Source organism: Microcebus murinus, chromosome 14 (assembly GCF_040939455.1).
Source record: "Microcebus murinus isolate Inina chromosome 14, M.murinus_Inina_mat1.0, whole genome shotgun sequence".
NCBI classification, from domain to species: Eukaryota; Metazoa; Chordata; class Mammalia; order Primates; family Cheirogaleidae; genus Microcebus; species Microcebus murinus.
In genome coordinates this window covers 40,778,802-40,800,848 of record NC_134117.1, presented here as the reverse complement: position 1 = coordinate 40,800,848, position 22,047 = coordinate 40,778,802, and the positions used below count along the sequence as shown (strand labels likewise).

The window sequence follows — 22,047 nt, the reverse complement described above, 5'->3', positions numbered from 1 at the left end:
ATAGAAAATAGGAAAGGCAGATAGACAAATGGATGGATAGTATTAAATATTTATGATCTCATAAAGTGAAACTGAATAATATAAACCAATATAATCAGGCCTCAGGAATCTTACAAGAAGATCTAATGTCTTCAAGAGTTGTTTTTTTTTTTTTTTTTTTTTTTTTTTTTACTACTTTGTACCTACCTTTGCCTTCATTATCACCTCCTGTAAACACAAATTCCCCATCTAGTACAATAGCCTATGGCTGCAAGGCTTCACGTTCTGAATCAGAGAAAAATAGACATTGATCTCACTGCTTTCATTCAAAAGTCCCAGGGAATGTCTCCAATTGGCCTAGTTCATTTCAATACTATATCTGACCCAGCTTTAGACATATGACATTCACTGAAACTGGTAGGACCTATTATCCCTGCATCAGTATAATAGAGGATAAGTGTATAACATAAAGTAATGGTAGAGAGAAGCTCTGGTTGTGAAAAACAAAGTTTCTAATATAAACTCATACACTCATGGAAATATTTGAACTATATTGTTTGTACTGCATGCATATTTTTCTCAAAATAATAGATTTACAAATAAAAACTCTCAAAAAAAGATTATTTTTTCTGTTTTCCCATTGATCATAATCAATCATATTCCAATGTCCATTTTGTTCATAACACTAGCCCAAAGATTAGAGTGCAGTTATTATAATAATATACCCAAAAGATAAGAAAAAAATGGTAACTTAAGATGGGCTGTGAGGATATATAATCTATCACTTTGATTTTTCACCTCTGAGTATTGTATTATTCATGAGCAAGAAGGGTTTATAATTGGTAGCTCAATGATTTGACATCTAAAATAATGTAAGTTATAAAGGGGCTTTAGTCTAACAGAAGAAATGTTTGTTCTATTTGACTCAAATTTGTTGTTATAAATTGTGTGCTATTTTTCTTTGCTCCTCCCTCCATTTCTTCCTTCTTTTCTTCATTCTTTCTTTCTTTCCTTCTCTCCTTTCCTTCTTCCTTTTGTTCTTTTCTTATCAAGAGAAGAAGAATTAGGTTTATGGTACACAAAACACAAATATTGTTATGTTCTGTAACCATATTTCCCTATTAAAGTTGCTTTGTAGAAAAAAAAATTGAATAATATTTGTGGCCAACTACTCACCAATGTCTCATGGCACATACTTTATTTCTAGACTCCTTACTTTTGCATTCTTACTCTCTCATTTTAACAGTTTGCTTTGCTTGTTAGCTTATGTGCTTAAATATACTTTTTAAGGAAGACAATTTAAGAAAAAGATAATTAACTAGAAAATTAAATTTATAAATGAGCCATTTGAATTTATTTTAAATGATTTTTTTTGTGTGTGTGCAAAATGACCACAGAGGGCATATGGGTATATTTTTTACCTGTTTCCTCCACAAGATATAAGTGTATTTATTAGTGTAGAAGAAATAGAATCAATGTCAACTTCCCCAAGATTATTTTCTTTTGACCCCCAAGGGCTTCTTATTTGGTCTTTGTAGATAACTGTCTTCTCCTCCAGAAGTTGGTCATTGATTGAAAAATACATAGGTTAAGAGTGTGGGTTCTGAATCAGAAAGGCTTGTCTCAGTGTATTACTTTCCTAATCCTACTGTGACAAATTACCACAAACCTAGTAGCTTTACACAGCATGTATTTTTTATCTTAGTCTGTACATCAGAGGTCTGATTTAGATCTCACTGGGCTAAAATTGTCCACAGGGTGCTGACCTTCTCTTAGGGAAAATCTGTTTCCTTGCCTTTTCTAACTTCTAAAGGCCACAATTCCTTGGCCCAAACACCCTTCCTCTATCTTCAAAGTCAGCAATAGCAATAGTAAGTTGAGTCCTTCTGACTCTGACCTCCTCTTCTGCCTTTTTCTTCTACTTCTCAGGCCCATCCCAATAATCTAGGATAACGTCCCATTTTAATAGGTACTGTGCTCACCGGTGGAGAAACCTTGCCCACCGCCGGCACTCATAGTCCACAGGATAGTTTGTGCTGTGCATTGACAACAAATCTGTTTTGCTCTTGTGTGATGAGGAAAGCTTTAAAGCACTGAAAGCTTATTTTACTTTACAGGCAGCTTTACTTGCAATGTAAATCAGAATAGGTAACATACACATATATGTTTTCATTATGTTATTTTTAAATGTTCACCATTTTATTTTGATAAATGAAAAATTAGAAAAGTCATATCACGGCTGTCGGCTAAAGTAGCTGTGCGCGTTCATCTGTGGCTATTGACTATAGTCCATGCTAAAACCGAAGTAGTTAAGGTCAGCTGATTGGGAAGATTAATTCTATAGGCAACCTTAATTCCTCTTTGCCTAATGATCTCACATAGTTATAGGTTCCAGGGATTCATATATGGACATCGTCCAGTGAACATAATTTTGCCTATCACAATCACATCGCAACTTGAGATTGGATCAGCATACTACCTCTCCAGTGCTTAGAATCTGTCCACAATATTACACCTTTAAAAGCTTCAGTTTCCTTATTCATCAAGTGGAGATAATCATCGTGGCTTTGCTGATTTGTTATTAGGAGATAGTGTGGTAATGTACATAAAGAGTTTAGTGTAGTACTAAACAAACAAGAAATAGTTAATAAATGCTAGTTATATTATTTCCGGTGATAGATAAATGTAGAGGAATAAGACTCAGGAAAAAAATCCTTAAGGGTATATTTTTATGTATTCCTCCTGAATTTTCGTAACTTATGTATTGGCTATAAATAGTTAGTGTAAATGTACTTGGGAAATACTTAAATATAATTTGGAGAAGAATGCCATTATGATCATTTTTACATTATAGTGCCATTGACATAATTGATAATCATAAAAGCATTAGGTTGTTTAACAATATTTCTACTACTGCTGCACAGCTTGGCACAGCACGAATGGGTCCACAAAATGCTAATCACTGTCCAGGCAAGCTCTGTGGACATTTTTAAGGATGCCAATACCACCCTGGCATCTGCCATGAAGCAGATGCTATTTGCATCTGTTTTCTATGACAATCACTGAAGATGGCATGAAAAAAAAATCTACATTTTAACACAAGCTGCTCAAATATTCAAGAACATATTTGTCTTGTCATAGCACTTTAAAAAAGTTATTGCAAGAAATGAAATTTATAGGAAATATAAATTATTAAACTACCAAGAATTTTTTTTCTGAGTTTACTCCTGAATGTATTGTATATGGTTTCTAATCAATGGCTCTCATTGAACTCTAACAGATTTTTTTAATAGAGAAACAGAAAGGATATTTTCTTTTATTTTAAAACTTACAATAAAAATACTAACTATTGAACTGTCAGTGTCCATGCAAACATCGTGTTAGTAAGTACCCACCCGGCTGTGCCACTCTCTCTGAAGTCGCCTGTTATCCAGGTCAGAACTACAGGTATGTCAGATTCAAAGGAACAAGAGCGAGCCCTGGACCGGGTTGGGATGGGGAGAATCCGCCTCTTGGGAAGGAAACTGTAGAGGGGGGAGCCACGAAACGCCTGTGTGCGGAGCTCCTCCTCCAGGAGCTCCTGAGCGGCGCGCGGGGCCGGCGGGGGCGCGCCAGCTGCAGTTCCAGGCGCGCCCGGAAGCTCCGGGGGAGCCCTTCACCCGTGTATAGCGGCCCCTCCCGCCCAGTGCCCCCGGCCTTTTGAAAGACCCAGGGTTGCCCTACGCCCTCTCGCTCTGTTCCACTGGGGAAGCTGCCTAAGATTGAGAGGAAACATTTGCTTCGGACGCCAAGACATCTGCGCTGCAGCGGCGCGCGCCTCTGCCCAGGAGTCGGTGGCCGGGGCCGCCGCGGGCACAGGGCGCGCAGAGGCTGGGGCGCCCGGGCTCCCCTCCCGCGCTGTTCTGCGCTTCGCCCGGTCCTGGGCCAGTCAGAAGGGACAGAAGACGTGGCCCTTTCTGCGTCGTTTTGAGTGAGAGCCACCTGGGGGGGCGGGGGAAGAACGGGGAGAGAAGGAAGCAACATTTCTTGCTAGAAAATTTCCCACCAGCGATTTGACCTACGCGAGGGTTGTTCCTCCTTTGGGAAAGCGAGTCAACGGCTTGGCGGAGAGCGAGCCCGGGTGTGGTCCCCAGCGTCCGGACGTGCGAGTGGGCGCGGGACTGATCCCGCGGGGCTGGGCAGTGTCAACTTGGCCAGGGGAGCCCTTATCCGCCCACCTTGTAAAAGGCGCCTCTGGGGTCCGGCGGTGGAGCCCGTTAGGATCTAGTCCCCAAGGGGTTAGGGTGACGCCTTCCTCTCGACGCCCGAATGATCGGTAGTAACTAACTTCCGACCCGCCTCCAGAGCCCACCTGGGGACCCAGGCTCCGGGCAGGAATTGGATTCCAGCCGCTTGCCTGCCTTGGCTGCTCTAGTCGCCGCCGCGCCTCCACCTCCGTTCCTGTCCCCCCTTGCTCCGCACTCAGACTCTGAGTCAGGATTACAGTCGGGAGATTCCCGGACTACACTTGCAAACAATGATAGTCCCTAAAGTCATGACCTACCCGAAAGCCTCAAAAATTGGGGGAGATGGGGGGGGAGGGGTGGCCGATGGGGGAGGGGTGTGGTCGGGGAATCCGGAAAAGTCGGGCCGGCGTCTGCAGTGTCCGCCCTTTTACTGGGACGAAGCCCTCTCCATCAACCCGAAAGCATTTTGAGGGAGAGTACTGGGCTTGGAAGACGTGGAACCTGGCGAGGACGGGAAGTAGTGTCAACCAAACATATCAACCATCTCCTCATTTCTTAGGGAATTTCACTGGAACCCTATGCATATGAAGAAAAATTAAAGTTGACCCTATGTCGTTGATGCTTTTCCTTCAGTGTTTGACTCCCCTCCCCAGTCTCCCAACTTCTTTCTGATCTCTCTGAGTATATTCAGCACCGAGCAAAAATGTTGCCGATTTTCAAAGTTTCCAACGCCTTTTTGCAGTAATGTCTCTCCAAAAAGTTTGGTCCGAGCCTCCCAGCTCAGAACCAATGTCACAGGAAACTCCACAAGCAGCACGTAAGATGGGTCCAAGTGAATGGCCCTAGCTGGGAGGAGGAGGGTGTCGCAGGAGAGCAGACAGATATTGGCAGGTTCTCTTAGTAATCAACCTTCCCAGCACGCAAACGCGCGCGCGCACACACACAGACACACACACACACACACACACACACACACACACACACACACACACACACACACACAAAGAGAGTCTGACCCCTGGACCGCCGCTAGAGGGAGGGCCTCTGGGTGGTTGTATACGATGGAATAAGTATGAAAGCCTGCTCTCTGGCGGAATTTGTCACTTTTTAAATATTATTTTTATTTGACCAATCATAATTGTATACATTTATGGAGTACACTGTGATGCCTTGATATATGTATAAAACGTAGAATGATTAAATTGGGCTAATGTCACTTTTAAAGACTTAAAGTAACTGATCAAGGGGACCCTACTCTGGGTAGGTTGGAATTTCACAAGGAAAAAAACTGTACAGCTGTATCTGCTTTTCACAGCCACAAGTTACTTTGGTCACGAGACTCTCCATTCTGTTACCCCTTTTCACTACTCTCTAAAATGCAAGTCTCAAGGTGCCCAGCACTGATTCAGGGTTCTTCATATAAGTGAGCTCAGATGTTTGGTGTTTTTGTTTGTTTGCTTGCTTGTTTGTTTTCTTAAGGGAATTGTAGTAAAGGACCACCATAATGTGAATTCTATTTTTTTGAATAATTTCCACCTCTGTTTAATATGATTCTGTACCTTTAAAAATATAGCTGCTATATCATGCAAATATCGGTTGGAAACAAAATTGGGCATTTTACACAGGAAACATCTTTAAAATCCACTTTTCATTACATTTCTGAATCTGAAAATATAATTGTTCACCCCCAACCTGGAAATAGTTATAAAACCTTAGAAAATTCCACTTATACTACTTCCTTGTGCAATGGCTTTTAAGTTACTAATGTGTAAGTATGTAAATCACCTTAGAAAACAGGGTAAGGGTCCTTTGAAGACGTGGAATACTTTCTTCATTGTGACTCTGATTTAGGAAGTAGGCAGTGGAGGTCAAGGGAAGATGAGTATCACCATAAGTATTATCATCATGAGTATTGGAATTTCAAGATTGGAAAGTCTTTTTTACCCTTTTATGTAAAAGATGTCTCAGCGGATTTCAACTAACTTTGCGAAATGAATCAGAATGATGATTCAAACCAGAGCCAAAGAGAGAAGGGATTTCTCTAAAAACCAGGTGTTGAGTGCCTGGGTGACCCAATACTGGGTGCGCGCGCGCAGTGGCCAGCCCCCTCTCCAAGCTGCTGTGGCTCCGTTCAATTCGGCAAGTGCCACTCAAGGTAGAAATGCCACCAACATAACGTCTTGAAGATGGGCTCGGGGGGTTGACGCTCCGCAGCGCCACCAGCGCTGTCTTCTCCCCAAGTCAGCCACTCTCACCCGCGCGAGCAGCAGATCGCCCTATGCGCTCTACAACCCGTGGGGCGGGGAGAGCTGGCGCTCACCCAGCGAGCTCGGCTGGTGCTGACGTCCGTTCAGGCCTTTAAATGTCTCTGTCCCTACGCAGGAGGAAACAGACTTTGTAGCAGTCACTTTGCCCGAAGGGAGAAGCGTCTCTGCTCTCGCAGACCGCAGCTCCGACTCCCCTTGCTCTCTTCTCGGCGCTGCGTTTTGCCTTTGCACCGGGTTCCCGCCAGCCTCTCCAGCGGGAGGCGCCTTTGGTACTCGCGCCCCGGGCGTGAACCAACAGGGTTCCCCATGCCCTGTGCTTTTCTAGTGGGCTGGAAGATTAGAAATTGCGAGGTGCGCTCGGGGATCTCTCAAGGAGCAGGGAGCTTCCTCTCTCTGATTTTGGTAGGGGGTGATTTTTCTCAGAGCTGGTGAAAACGTCCTCCCTGCCCCTGAACCTTAACTTGTTTTGGTTTCTTCTCAGTCCTGTGTGTGTGGTTACAACATCAAAGTTTTTCTCCCTTACCCGAAAAAAATCTATCCTTTTAATCCCTCCTCCTCCCCCCGCGCTGTCTCCGCCAGGCCTTCTCGCTGTGCGGTGAGTGGAAAGCGGGCGCGCAGTGTGGCAGCGGCAGCCGAGATTGGCGCGATCGAGAGGAGCAAAAGGGAAGGAGCTGCTGCTGGGGGCTTCCTGGGTGACCCTTTGCCGGGCGAAAGAGCTGGGTAAGGGCGCAGAAGAGGAGCCGGAACCTTCCGGGACGCTGGTGCCTGAACACTGGATTTTAATCACCATCCTTGTTGCGCGTCTCTGTCCCTTTTTCTCAATTGGTAACTAGTCAAGAGAGAAGCGCTTGGCAGGAGCGCTCTGCGGGACCCAAGCTCCCCGGCTGCTTGGGATCCCTGCGTCCGCAGCTGCGGAAGGAGCAGAGGGGAGGACGCCAGCGGATGCTTACTGGAGCCTGGAGGTAGGCAAGGGGGTGGGATCCTGATTCTCAGCTCAGATTCCAGAAGGGTGTCTGGTTTCATGGAGCCCTGACGTTCTTTTCACCCTCATTTGTCATCGCACCCTCCCCCCCACCCCCTTTTCGGATTCAGGCTCAGAAATAGCTAAATCCATGGCACCGACAAGGTGGACTACCTTTCACAGCTCATTGCCTGAATGCCTTGCTCCTTAGCTATATGGTCGTGTTAGGGAATGTGAGCTTCTCAGGGAAGTTGATACCATGCAGATTTTGAGAATGTCCAACTTGATTTTATTCAGTTTCTTAAAGGTTGTGTTTCCTGTGGGCAAGAATTATGGGAAATAAATGTCAGTGTCACATACAACTGCAATAGCATCTCGGAAATCACCTTCATTTTCGCCCAAAAGTTTTCTCCATGCAAGTTTTCTTAATGTCCAGATATAGTGAATGGCGACTTGGCTTGTTCCATTTTATGTAAACGGGAGGGGTGGTCTCCCCATTCTGTTTTAAATACATTATAGTTTCTCTCTCTCTCCCTCTCCTTCTCCCTCTCTCTATTTCTTGCCTTCCTACCTTCCTACCTTCTTTCCTTCTTGTTCTTTTCTTCCCTCCCTTTCTTCGTTCCTTCTTTTCCTTCCTTCCTTCCTTCCTTTTTCCTTCCCTTCCCTTCCTTGCTCGCTCTCTCTTTTTCTTTCTTTTTCCTTTCCCTGTGCTGCTAATTAGCAAAGCACTGGGACTGTGGAAAGAATGGAACACTTTTACAATGCCCAGGGATGATAAAAGACTTCTTTTTCCAGGCTTGCCTGAAGTTTTTATTTAAATATCTGATGCTTCTTAGTTGAGAGGTAATTTCAAGTAAGAGTGAACTAATGTCTTGGGTGCAATTCAGCATAGTAAGATTTTGTATACAGTGTATGTAATTGATCCCTACTCTTGCACATAAACTAATAAAAGGAATTGCATGAGATCATTAAAAAAACAGCCCTTGATATTTTAGCAAACAATTTTTTGAACCGTGGGGAAATTCTAAAAATCAATATTAAAACTTAGGAGGTAAGAATATGGATTCACAGATTAAAACAGAAAGGCAAGTTAACCTTAAAAGGTTGGTTTATTGAAAATCATTGCCTAGAATTTCATATCTACATATGGTAATCAGTAAAATAAATGAACCAGTTAGTATTCTAAGCTTGCAGTACTCGGCTCCATAGAGAGACTGCTGTTACATTTCATTTCCAATCTCATTTGTGGGAATAGAATAATATTGGATGGATTTAACCACTTTTTCACATATGTGTGCTATAGATTCCAGAATGTCCTGTAAAACAGAGGGAGATAAGGTCCAAGGTCTGGCCTCATTAAACATTGCCGTTTCTCCTCTGTGAGGAACCCTTTACATGAACTGCAACTAGTGGAATCTGAAACTTGGACTGCTGGTCCATCCTTCTTCTCTTCTTCCTTTCTCTCTTGGTCCTACAGACTTATAGCTTCCAATATGGATCTAAATCTGCCTCTGTGTAATAGGCCTTTTTACTCATGTTGTTCTTCCTCACAGGGCAGCTCAGAGTTGGGATTATCCTAAATCGGAATACATTAGTCCCCTGACAGTATATTTTATGCATTTGTGGGGTAGATATGGGATTTGCCCAGGCCTCCAGCTGAGCCAGATGTGTGGAGGGACAAGGAGAGGATAGGACACTAGACTATGATGGAAGTGGTGAGGTAGTTATACTAGAAACATGGACTGTACTTAAGGAGAATTAGAGCACTGTAGAAGACAAGGAAATAAAGTAAAAATCTGAGAGGGGTGTGTTTGTGTCTGTGTGTAGAAAATGGATTATCTTCAGCAGCATCAACTTTATCTTAGATCTGCATGAACAGGTTTATCTCAAAGTGCAGATTCTTTGCTTGGTAAATCCTTTGCTTTGAAAAACTTGAGAATCTCAAGAAAATAAACAGCACTCATTTGTAGTTAATGACTTTCAAATAAACTCTTTAGTATTAGGGACTAGAAGAGTTTTCTCAAATTTTAGTGTCTGAAGATGCATAACAATTGAGATTTACAACTCCCAACGCACAAGATACGGGTTCAGGAGGGTCCAATTAACTGGAGCTTTGATACCGTGGATGATTCCAATTCTCCTAGTTCAAGAATTATCTTATGAAAATTACAGGCTTAGTGTTAATAGATTTGCTTTTGTGAGGTAGGATGTCATACTAGCAGCTAATTTGCAAACTTCCCCTAGTATTTATCTTCCTGTATTTTCTTTGTTGTATTGTATCAATGCTATTATTGTCATATCTGTCCTGTTAGAAGATGGCTATTCTCAAATACTGTCATTTTTGTATTTGCAGACTTGGATGGTGACAGTTTGAGATTAAAACCAGGAAGCACTAATACTGAGATGGTGGAAATGCTTCACCAATATTGAGATCTTAATGTAAAAATAAATAAATAAATAAGTGTACTGATGGGTTTGCTTAGATGATAGCTTTAGCCAAACATTTTGATTATCACTTTTTTCACTGAAAGGAGAACAATTTTTTAAGTGCTACCTTTTTTATTTCATACATTTAAATATTTATCATTTTTTCCTACTAAATGCAAAGCAATTCAGGTAGTTTCCACGAAATTATACAAAGAGAAAGTAAATTTAACAATCCCTATAACCATTTTTTCTAGTAAATCTCTTCATTTCTATTAATAAAACTTCACAAAGGTAACATAAAAGTGAAGGAAATGATTGATGAAATTCTGAACCCAATGATGAGCTTGGTCATTTTGTTGGGCCTTTTTGTGAAAGTGACATATCCATGAAATTCTTAATTTTCCCTACTTTTTCTAACCAAATGAGGTTGCTCATTCACAACTTCTTCAATCTGTGTGGTATTCATGGCATTGTGGTATCCAAGTTTAAATTCTTTCTTTTGTACTATTTTCTTATATAATTCTACTTATACAGAATATGTTATTGCAATTGTAAGTAAGTATTTAGCATTTCCTATTACTTAAAAAGTTTGTACATATCAGTACAGCATCACATACTGATAGACAAAAAGAATATTGTATTTGCTTATTTTCTTTAAAAACAATCACTCTAGTCACTTAGCTTTTCCCAGGTTGTCTTATGCTATATCAAAGTGTTGGCTGGCTTCTATTTTAAACTATGTGTATATTAAAATAAAATAAAAATGCAGCTTGCATACATTAAGAGAATATGTCTTCTCTGATAATACATGACACAGATTAATGTGAATTGTAAACATATTTTTTAGTTTTGTTTCTGTTTTTTGTTGAAGCTCCAGCAATCCCTTTAGATATTTGGTTGGTAACACCCTAAGAAGTTGGAAGAAAATAATGAAATAAGTTTAATCCTAGCAAAATAATCTTTAAGAGGTATGTGTTTGCTTAATATTAGCCCCAAATCACAGATGTTACAATTGATATTTTAAGATTAAAACATAGTGCCATAGCATCCAAAATTTCTGCCATAGTTCAAGGACTTCTGTGTAAAATAATTGCATAACTGGTAGCAAACACAATCCATTTCTATGTATAAAGATATCAAGAATTTTGTTTTGGAGTTCTAGAAACTCCTTTTTCTGTCATATAACCCCTCTCTCCATGGGTTGAAAAAGGAGTCCACATGGTGGCACTATTGTGATGCATTATATTTTGAATAAGTCTACCCTTGAACCATCTTCATCTACATTTATACTAATGGACACACTGGAATTTTCTCTAATGATAAGTTGTCTGACAGTTTTTTCCCCCCAACCCAATAGGTATCTCTTAGAAGGCTTGAGTGCCCATTATTACCAAAGACTGCTTTTGAAGAAATAATTCTCCAATCTCTGTCCAAGAGGACCTAGCAGCCACTACTTCTATATTTTTCCCCTCCTCCCTCTGTGCTCTCATATCAATCGCATATATCTATAGAAGATATCATCTCTTAAGGTGATTTCACATACATCAGAAATACATGTTTTTTCATCAACTATAATGTTATACATATATTCTTTGTCCTATGTTCATAAAATCAGAATAGCTCCTCTTCTGCTTACTCCATTTACATTTACATTGTACTCATCCTTGCTACCTAAAACAAAACAAAACAAAACAAAAAACTTCATTCACACTAACAGTGATTTAATGAATTCAGGATTGCTTTGTGCTTTAAAAGAGGAAGACGACAAATTTTAACACATGTCTACTGTGAAAATTGTCAGGTCCTTAGACAAAAAATACTGCAACTTAAGTCTCACAAACCACAGCTACTTGAATGTAAAGACCAATTCTATGACCTAATCAAGGTCTGCCAATTTGATATCCCATGTCTGGAGTGCCAGAGCCTATTCAAAGTCTTCAGTTATGAACAATAAACAAGAACTTGTGTAGAAACTCAGATGTGAGCAATGAGAATTGGACATTAAGATGTAAAAATCTAGAGAACAAGAGGTAGTCCAGGGACTAATGATACATCATAAAGGTGATCCACATGTTAGATACTCTGTCTTGGTATGCCAAGATTTCAGTGGGGTCAGACTACAAGACAGATCTATCTTACAGACAGCAAATCCAAAAGGCAGGAGAAATTGCGGTCGGTTGGTGCCTGGGGCCAGTCCATGTTTTTTTTAGGAGTCGAAGAAAAGAATATTTGCCTACCTGTTTCTCAAGGTTCCTCTTTTGCCAGACAACTTGAGAAATTGTTTTAGAGTATGCTAAGTAAAAGTTTGGTTTCTGGTGAAAAGTGAATTATTTTTTCTTTAATTCTTAAAACTAGTACATACTAGTCTTCTAAGAATTACCTCTCCTTGGTTAGTTTACAGCAACATGCCTGTGGCTGGTCAACCACATAATTTAAATAAAATATCTTACAACTTAAATAAAAATATTCTTACACTGAGATATTTCTGGACTACATCCTACAGCTGCAAAAAATAGGGTAAAATAGAAATATTGGCCTATGTTTTAAAGATGAATAAGCCACTTACAATGATTTATGTGACTTTAGATGTTTTCTTGCTTTCCTACAATTCTTATTTGTGAACTACTCACTTAAGTCCTCATATTTTTTTCAGTGTTAAATTTCTTTCAGGAGTGAAGCAAGGAAGAGAAAGAAAGTATGACTATCAGTTTTGACTTAAGATATTTCACTATGAATAATGTAAAAAAAAGACTTTCTACATTATTTTCTCATATTGTTTTAATGCATACTTTAATAAGAAGAAAATCATATAGATATATATCTATATATGTGCATATAGATATATTAGAATTTTCCTCGAGATTAAACTATTTATTGTAATTGCTAAGTCTATCATTTTTCACTCCAATGTCTTTTCTCCATTTTTGCCGAGGATCAGCCTTTCTGAATAACTAAGATATTATTATACCACCTGTGGACTATACCTGAATTTCTTTAATAAGAACATTTTCAAAAGGTCAATTAACAATCAAGTAGGCAAAAATTAAAAACTCATAATATTCCACATCTTATTCTTCACTAAAGTAAACATGTAATTCAAATGCTATTCAAATTATTATTATTTATATTATTATAATAATTATTATTATTACAATTATTATTTATAAAAGAAAAGATGAAAGAATTTAAATTCTTTTGTACATGTGATTTTATACATGTACTAACCACTTTGTAGGGATGTTAGCAAATATAATTTGATCCTATGTTTTTGTAACCAGAGATATAAAAATTATAACTTTATGCAAATAGTCACAACACAGAAAACCAATTAAAGTAATTTTTAAAGAATGCCCATAATTTCCAATCTTCCCACAGTAATTCACAGTGTGAAATATATTGTGTGTATTTAGCTCTAGGAATGATTTCCTATTGGTATTTAGAAACATCTGGACCATGAGATACTGATGACATTTGACATGTATTAAGGAATAACAAACCCATTTGTAAACATCCTACTTCCAAGAATAATAGGTTAAATTTGGTGATAAATCACAATGAGTCTGTATTATTAATTGTGGATACAGGTAGGGGCATATTGGTTATTAAAAATAGAGGAAGCAAGTAATAGTATCCCTACCTATCTCCAAATGGGAAAAAAAAAAGATAATAGGTTTAGGAATTAAATCTTAGAAAAGAAGACTAACTGCTCCAGGCAAAAATTTAATTAATGAAAGTTAGGCAATGCAGACTTACTGTGATGAGCTTTAAAACAATTAAAAAGTGATAGCATTCCAGTATATGATACTATGTGACTTCTATATTAGATACTATTTTTCATCTGAAAGCTTTATTTTTCTACATAGCAAGTAATCAAAAAAATTAGAAATTTTAAATAAATGTAATATTTTTATTATAATAAAATAACTATATGCTGAGAATAGAAAATTTAGATAATATAGGCAAGCACAATAATAATAATCATGTGGTAATTATTTTATCCCAGTTATTACTTTAAGTATATCATATTTATTGACTCCTTTAATTCTTGTGACTTTATAAAATCCTATTATTTTCCCAGCTTCTAGCTAGCTAAGAAATATATGTTTAGAAAAGTTAAAAACTGCAAAGTTACCCAGTTATAAAGAGATGGAGTGTGGATTCAAATCAAGGGCCCAGATACTGTGTTCTTGATTCCTACACTCTAAAGACTCTTGATGATATTTTAAATAATTAACATCGGCCATAATTTTAAGACTTTTGCTTGACCTTACTAAAGTCAAGGTAAGCAATATGATTGTTTATTGCCAGAACCAATTCTGTTGTAGAGATTTTTCTATTTGGATGTAGTTTTCACATGTATTATGTTGAAAAAAAATTGCCTTATCTTGTAAGTTTATGTTTTACATTCTTACACACTAATTGTATGACTCATTGGTGCTATTTTTTTTCTTAAAGAAAGAAATTGCTATTTTTAGTATTTAAAGTCACAAGGAATACTAGGTTTGATACAGCAACATAAATAATGGGTGCCTACCTGCACAGTGATGACAGAATACATTTACAATCGTGCTTTTATTGTTTGTACACATACATATTTAATTTTTAACTTAATTTCAAACTCCATTGAGTTCCTCTCTGTTTTTCAAAGTATGTAAGAAGTTCTTCCTGATTCTTTTGTCATCATGCTTAGATATATTCTCTTCACATGTGTTCAACCAGATTGGAATATTGTAGGGCTAACAATTTTCTAATTTTCTGGGTTCTGATGGGTTGATCTCCTCCTAGGGCTTCTGAAGTTGGTACATAACACTGGTTAATGGTACAAGGTCAATGTTGTTCCAGGCCCTAATATTAAGTTGCTTTAAAATTGGGCATTTTTCTTAAAGCTTCTGTGCTTCAATTTTCTCACTGCTGGTACCCCATGAGTATTGCAAGACTTTAATGATATAATTCAAGTAACATGCTTATGGCAGTGTTTGACACATAGTTCAGGCCTTTAAAGGCAAACATTTTTAACAAGTATTTAAAGGAAGAGTAGTAAAAATGTATAGAAATCAGCTATGACTTCACGGTAGTTTGATGTGCATACAAATACCTTCTTATGTAATCAAAGTGTTTGTCATGATCTTGAAAGGGAAACTATATTTATTTTTGTGTGTGTAAAAACGCAGTTGAAATTGTTAATTTATTTTTTTATTACTACGCTCCTAGGGATGCTCAGTTTTCCAGCATTAATAGATTTACAGACAAAAAAATCTACAACAAATAGCACCTGCCTTAAATCCTATGAGAGGATAACTGAACAAGTCTTACCCAAGTAAATTTTCCTAATGAATGACTAATTTAATTGAAAATGAAAACAAAACAAAACAACATAGAAACAAAAGGAAGGAAGTTTTACTTGTGTTCAGTATTTCTTTGGCTTTGAACATCTACAAGTAAAACAAATGAAAAATAGTAATATAATGAGAAATCTGGGAGTTCTTCTGGATTTACTCTACATCACTTATTTATTGAAAAAGTTTTTGAAATGAAAACACAGTTATTAGAACTAACTGTATTTATTTTGATAAAGATTCTATATTTTATCCTGATCTTATTAGAATTACATTTCTACGAATTACATGTCTTACTTTCTTCGTTTTTTAGAACAAAGCAGTGTCCTTCAGGTTCCTCTACTATTCAGTAGCATCAATTAAAAGTTAAGAGTAAAATTAACTGAAAAGTTTAGATGGAAAATAAAGTCTTGGAATTGTGTTCAGTTCTAAAAGCTGATTACTATGAAAGACAGATTTGTCTGTGAGGTTAAGTCTTCAGCCTTACAACTGCAGCCAAAGTGTCTTATCCAATGACACTCTGAATTGAAGGATGCAGTGTAATCAGTTTGCTCAATTTAAATGATGGTTATCAGACAGATAATTAGGAGGATAAGTATTAAAAGAAAGAGCGCTAGAGAAGTTATTAGGTGATTTCACTCTAAAACAATATGGAATCAATACTGTGTCTCTGGATATATGTGCACTAATTGTTAGAAAAAGAATGTAAATGCAGTAAATTGCCCTGCCATGGAATTATCTGGTTATGTTAGATATTACGTTCAAGTCCAGTAGAATTTTTGATGATATAATTCTGCTGATACTCATTGATCTACTAAACTATTCATTTTCTTTTGTGTAGTTTTTTGACAGCAAAAATATGAGCAAAATATTGAGCTTTCATGAACTCACAAGTTTATTATTTATTTTAGAGACTTTTATTGCTTATGGTTATCATAGTGAAAATTATAAATTTTTATAAAAAAATAATTTTTTTTGAGACTGAGTTTCACTCTGTTGCCCAGGCTAGAGTGCAGTGGCATCATCATAGCTCACTGCAACCGCAAATTCCTGGGCTCAAGCGATCCTCCTGCCTCAGCCTCCTGAGAATCTGGGACTACAAGTACACACCATCACACTAGGCTAATTTGTCTATTTTTTGTAGAGATGGGTTCTTGCTATGTTAGTAAAGCTGGTCTTGAACTCCTGACCTCAAGTGATCCTCCCACCTTGCCTCTGAAAGTGGTAGGATTACAGGCATGAGCCACTGCATCTGGCCAAGAAAGTGTCATTAATACGAGTATTCGGTAATGCTAAGTCTTTATAAGGGATCTCATTATACTCTCTTGATCTAGACCTTGTAAATAAAATCCATCTGCTCTACCACATGCTCAATGTATAATGTAAAACAAAAGAAGGCAAACTATAGCAAACATCCTGGTTTTGAAAGAAAAAGAATGAAACTCTGATCTTTGTGAAATATATTCCATTTCATTCCTGCTTGCAAATTGATAATTTATTTCCAAGCTCATCTCTTCCTTGTAATAACTCACTGTATCAGTCAGGGTTCTCTTAAGAAACAGAACTGATAGGGTTATATGTAGAAATATAAGAGGAAATTTGTGATTGGAGTTAGCTAACAAAATTATAGAGACAAGTATTCCCAATGATGTGCAAGCTACAAGCTGGAAACCCAGAAATCCTATGGTGTAATTTAGTCCAAGGACAAAGGCCAGGAAATAGAAGGAGTATTGTGTGTGAGTGGATGTCTTAGTCTAAATGACCAAGAACCAGGAACTCCATTGCTCAAGGGCAGGAGAAGATGGATTTCTAGCTCCAGGAAAAAGTGAATTCACCTTTTCTTCCCCTTTTTGGTCTATTTTGGTCCTCAATGGATTGGATGATGCCTGCCCACATTAATAAAGGCATTTTTTTTTTGTTTTTTGTTTTTGTTTGTTTTTAAACTCAGTTTACTGATTGAAATGCTAATCTCTTCTGGAAACATTCTCAAAGACACACCCAGAAATAGCATTTGTTAGAAAGGTAAATGGAAGCCCAATAAAATTTTAAAGAATTTATTTGTGCAAAATATTCACTAATTGGGCAGCTCCAAACCAGAAGTGGTTCAGGACCTCCACCAAGGGAATGGAGCTTTTAGAATATAAACAGGGAAACCAAAGAAAATATTTGATTGGTTACAGTTCTACTGTGGGTGGCCTTATCCAGTCTACGTGATTCAAAAGTCCCTTATTACACAATTATAAGTTTGTTGGCTACTTCTGATTGGTTGAACTTAAGTTCTGTTTTGTTTATTTGTTTGTTTGTTTGTTGTTATTTTAAGGTAGGCATTTACCTGAAATACCTCAAGTTAAGTTTTGCTTATGTTTGCAAAGCAAGTGAGGTTGAGGTCACTGAGGACACTTGACTGGCTTTTTCTGCTCAGAGATTCTTCAGGCTTGGTCATCATTATAATTTACTTTAACATGTTTTACCAACTATCTGGAAATCCCTTAGGCCACTCAAGTTGACACCTAACCATCACATTCACTGAAAAGAAAAACTATCATACAATACTAATATTTAGTGTTCGAATCTACATTTACTAAGACAAAGACTTCATTAGGCACACGACTGATGATGTCCAGGTCACCTCGAACTCACAATGTTACCAATGTATCACTGCCAAATATCACAAGTCACCCTTTTCCTAGACTCTGCTAACAATTTCCTTGCTGCCCACCAAGCTAACTCATTGGTGAGATTTTGCTAGAACATACCTCACTTCTTAGTACAAATCTTTATAGCACAAAGAAGGGTATCTTTTTTTTTTCTCATTTCAGCAAAACACAGCATAATGAAAATGTTCTTTAAGAAATAACAAATAACTATGTCATTAATTCTACCATTAAAAGGTATCTCTGCCAAATGTTAGTTGTCTGTACTTCTTCACTTAGCTTCTTTTTATTTAAATAAGATAAAGTACTTTTGTCATTTATAAATTTACTAGCAACAGTTTTATGCCAATATATATATATATATATTTTTTTACCAGGCAGTGGTTTTAACAATAGTATGCAGTTTCATTGTATCTAATGTTACTACCTGGTATTAAGCTGAATTAGATCCACAGATATATTTTGCTAGTGTGCACAATTGTTTAAAAATTGCTTTCTTATTGTCAATACTTGTAATTTGGATATTTTTTATCTTAAAAACTGGATTTCCTGCTTTATTTTGAAACTGTGGAAGATTCAGATACAATAGAGCACCTTTGCTGCATGGTAATGGTGGGCTATAGCAAAGAAATTATTTCATTTCGGTATAACGTGGTAACTCCAGATTACAGTTTCATAGGTGACTTCACCTTAATCTTGGCATCCTTGCCTTAATGTAGCATCTATTTTATAGTATTATAAATATTGCTTCCAGAGGTATGTTTATATATCTTTGTGTACATCCTCAATTATTCTCTTACTATAAATTTCTAGGAGTAGAAATTATTAGGTCAAAGTATACAATGAAGGGAGCAAGCTATTATATAATACACATTTTCCCATTTTATTGCAGTAATACATTCTCCCATGTTATTACTGTTTTGTGTTTTTTAAAGGTGAGATTAGTGTTAAAATATGATTATTTTTCATTAATATACTTCCATTTCTGAAATTATTTCATGTCATTTTGCTGTTTTTCTCATGAGTGACTGATTTTTATTGTTTATGAATATTTTTCACAATTTGGCAGATTCAAGTTTTGATGGTTTAACACATGTAAATGTTTATTCTTTAAATGTCTATGTCAAATCATTAATCTTTCTGATTATAGTTACTACCCTTAATTATTTTAATAAAAAGTCATCCCACTACATTTGAATATTCACATTATGTCTTTTATTTTTAGGTGTTGTTTTACAGCTGAGTTTTACAGTTGTTTTTCCAGCTGAGCTAATTATATTAGTAGATATAGACAGGGATCTTATTTTTTATAATTTTTCAAATAATTAATTATGTAATGACCATTTATTGAACCCTTCAAATTATAATATTAAAATGCAGCTCTAAGTTAATGCTGAGGGCTTCCTGTAAGAGGAAATTTATTTTATGTTACTTTGAAATGAAAAATTTTCTGTTATTCATATATTAATAGGACATCTTGCATATTTTAATCAGGTGGTATTAAAGGGCAAATGTTACCACCTATCAAGATAACCTTGGTTGTTTTATTAATTTATTAATATGACTACTATACCAGTTAAATCAAATTTGACAAAAAGCTATAGAATTTTCCTAGAATGGTTGTTAGTGCTTAGTAATAAACCAAGCACTTGGTTCATTTAAACACCTATAGTTTGAGGTTGACCATACACAAATGGTGACCAAATCAATTTAACAAACTATATTTTATCAAACTTTTAACATCAGTAGAAAATATTCTTCCTTCAAAGGTGATTTAAATTCATATCATAGTAATGTGCTTTATAAAATTTATGTGCAAATTACACTCAGAAGAAAGAGTATTTTGAATTACTTTACTGTAAGTCATTTCAGTTATAGAAGATACTATTAGAATGAAGCTGTCTAAAAAAATATTTCTTGCTTTATCACTCATGCACTTAAAACAGTGGAACAGATTCCTTCTCATCAAGTACCTAGATAGCTATTTGGTTTTCTTTCTAATAAAATAGATTTATTTATGTTTCTCTATGAAACCAGAAGAGCTGCTGTAAAACTAATGAATATGCTTGAATTTATTACAGTCTCTAAAAAGAATGGCTCCCTCTGTCTGCTGGTCTCCATTTTAGATATGAGCTTAGAAAAATAAATATCCTTATTTTAGGTGCCTGCTCAAAGACTGAGTTTACTATTTATACTTCCTGACAGTTAAATGATACATATCTGACATTTCAAAATTAAATAAAACTTCATTAAATTAAAAAATTATCTCTTAGTTGCTTTTCCTATTGGATGAAATATATAATATGCCCTGATTACATGCCATTTATGTCAAAAAAGGGCTGAAAATGTGTCCAATAATTGCAACTTGCATCAACATTTGTCCTGTGAATGATTTTAGTCTTTTATATTCTGCTTTGAGCTACCTGGTAAGACTTTTTAAAGAGTGGGAAAGAATAGTACTCGGGACTTAGTAGATAAAGTTCTACAGATTCATTCAAGATACTTAGTTGGTTGAATATCTGCAAGTTCAGAAAAGCAGAAGGAGAAGTAAAGATCATTGTCACTATTATCAAAAATAATCATTTTTATGTGTCTCCGGTGCATTACTTCTTGGTTTTCCCCAAATCCTTTGAATGGAAGGGGGGAGGGGTATTGTTTAATATAGAGTGTACCTATTTGAAGGTTGAAGGTCTGGAAGTAAATAATTTATTCACATATTATAAGATGGGGGATACAGTGTAAAGTATAAAAGTAGTATATAACATATCCCAATTAGGCTTTTTGTTGGTACTGCCTCTATGAAGTCCATATAACCTGATGAGAATATTCACAGCTACTTAGGAACACTGGATCCCAAGGTGCTAGCCAAAAATAGGCTATAGTGTCACCAGTTTCCTTCAAAGGATTTGGATAATTGAGCCAATAGCAGTCTTTACTTGGGCCTTGAGATTGAAGATAAGGAGAAAGAGGTTAGGACACATGAGGAAAAACTGTTCATGGATTACTGGCTCAACACAGTGTGAGAATTTCAGGAGAATCCTGATGGAGAACTTGGGAGTGAATGTGTATTGGAGAGTTTTCCAACAAGAGGGCAGTTTCCTAAAGGTGTAGCTTGAGAGCATTATTCCATAGCTCATTAACAATGAAATTTATACATTGTTTCAATGTATAAAGTGTGAATATTTGAATTTTATGAAATCATTTGGAAATCATGACATTAAAAGCAATGCTCAAAGAGTTTATGTGAATTACACTAGGTTACAAAGACAAAGATTAGTAGAGCTGGACTTAGACCTCAAGATTTCTGACTTTTTAAAAAATATTTTTGGCATTGCCACCATTCTGCCATTCTACATAATAGAGTCTAAAAGGTATACTTATATTTTGCTAGTTTGATAGATTTTTGGTTCCATAATTTCAATAAAAACCTATGTATGGATATCATTCATTTTCAATCAAACCCTATAGTTTGAGGGTTTTAGCTTAGTCATGGAAGTTCAGTATTATGAGAATTTTAAGAAATTTCTTAGAGTATCTGGGGTTTCATCTTCTAATAAGATGTTATACAACTGAATTAAAATATAGGATTATATTCAGAAGTCCCTCAAATTCTTGTTTTTTATGATGTTTTCTTTTGGATATATCATTAAATTTTAATTTCCAGAAAACATCTTGACATGATAGAAAGAAAATTAAAAATCTGATTTCAGAGTGTTAGATTCTAGGCTCAATTCCATCTTTAAAAAATTTATAATTTTTTTTTTTTTGAGACAGAGCCTCACTCTGTTGCCCAGGCTAGAGTGCCATGGCATCAGCCTAGCTCACAGCAACCTCAAACTCCTGGGCTCAAGCCATCCTTCTGCCTCAGCCTCCAGAGTAGCTGCGACTACAGGCATGTGCCACCATGCCTGGCTAATTTTTTCCATATACTTTTAGTTGTCCAGCTAATTTCTTTCTATTTGTAGTAGAGACAGGGTCTTGCTCTTGCTCAAGCTAGTTTGGTACTCCTGAGCTCAAACCTCAGCCTCCCAGAGAGTTAGGATTACAGGCATGAGCCACCGCACATGGCCAAAAAAGTATTTCTAATTGAAAATAATAATTGTATATATTTAAGGCAAAATGTGATGTTATGACGCACGTATACATTGTGGAATATTTAAATCAGGCTAATTAACACATCCATCTCCTCACATATTT

The 22,047-nt window shown here is 36.8% G+C and overlaps 1 protein-coding gene across 2 annotated transcripts in view; it reads left to right on the top strand.

Moving 5' to 3' along the window:
- The first annotated feature begins 6,433 nt into the window (after nt 1-6,433).
- Nucleotides 6,434-22,047, top strand: part of PCDH15 (protocadherin related 15) — a 1,489,951-nt gene continuing 1,474,337 nt past the window's right edge. The window contains exon 1 of one of the 2 annotated variants that reach the window (XM_076010005.1): nt 6,434-7,434. The gene's annotated coding sequence lies outside the window, so the exon portion shown is untranslated. The remainder of the gene's footprint in view (nt 7,435-22,047) is intronic. The other variant, XM_076010003.1, reaches the window with a different exon arrangement.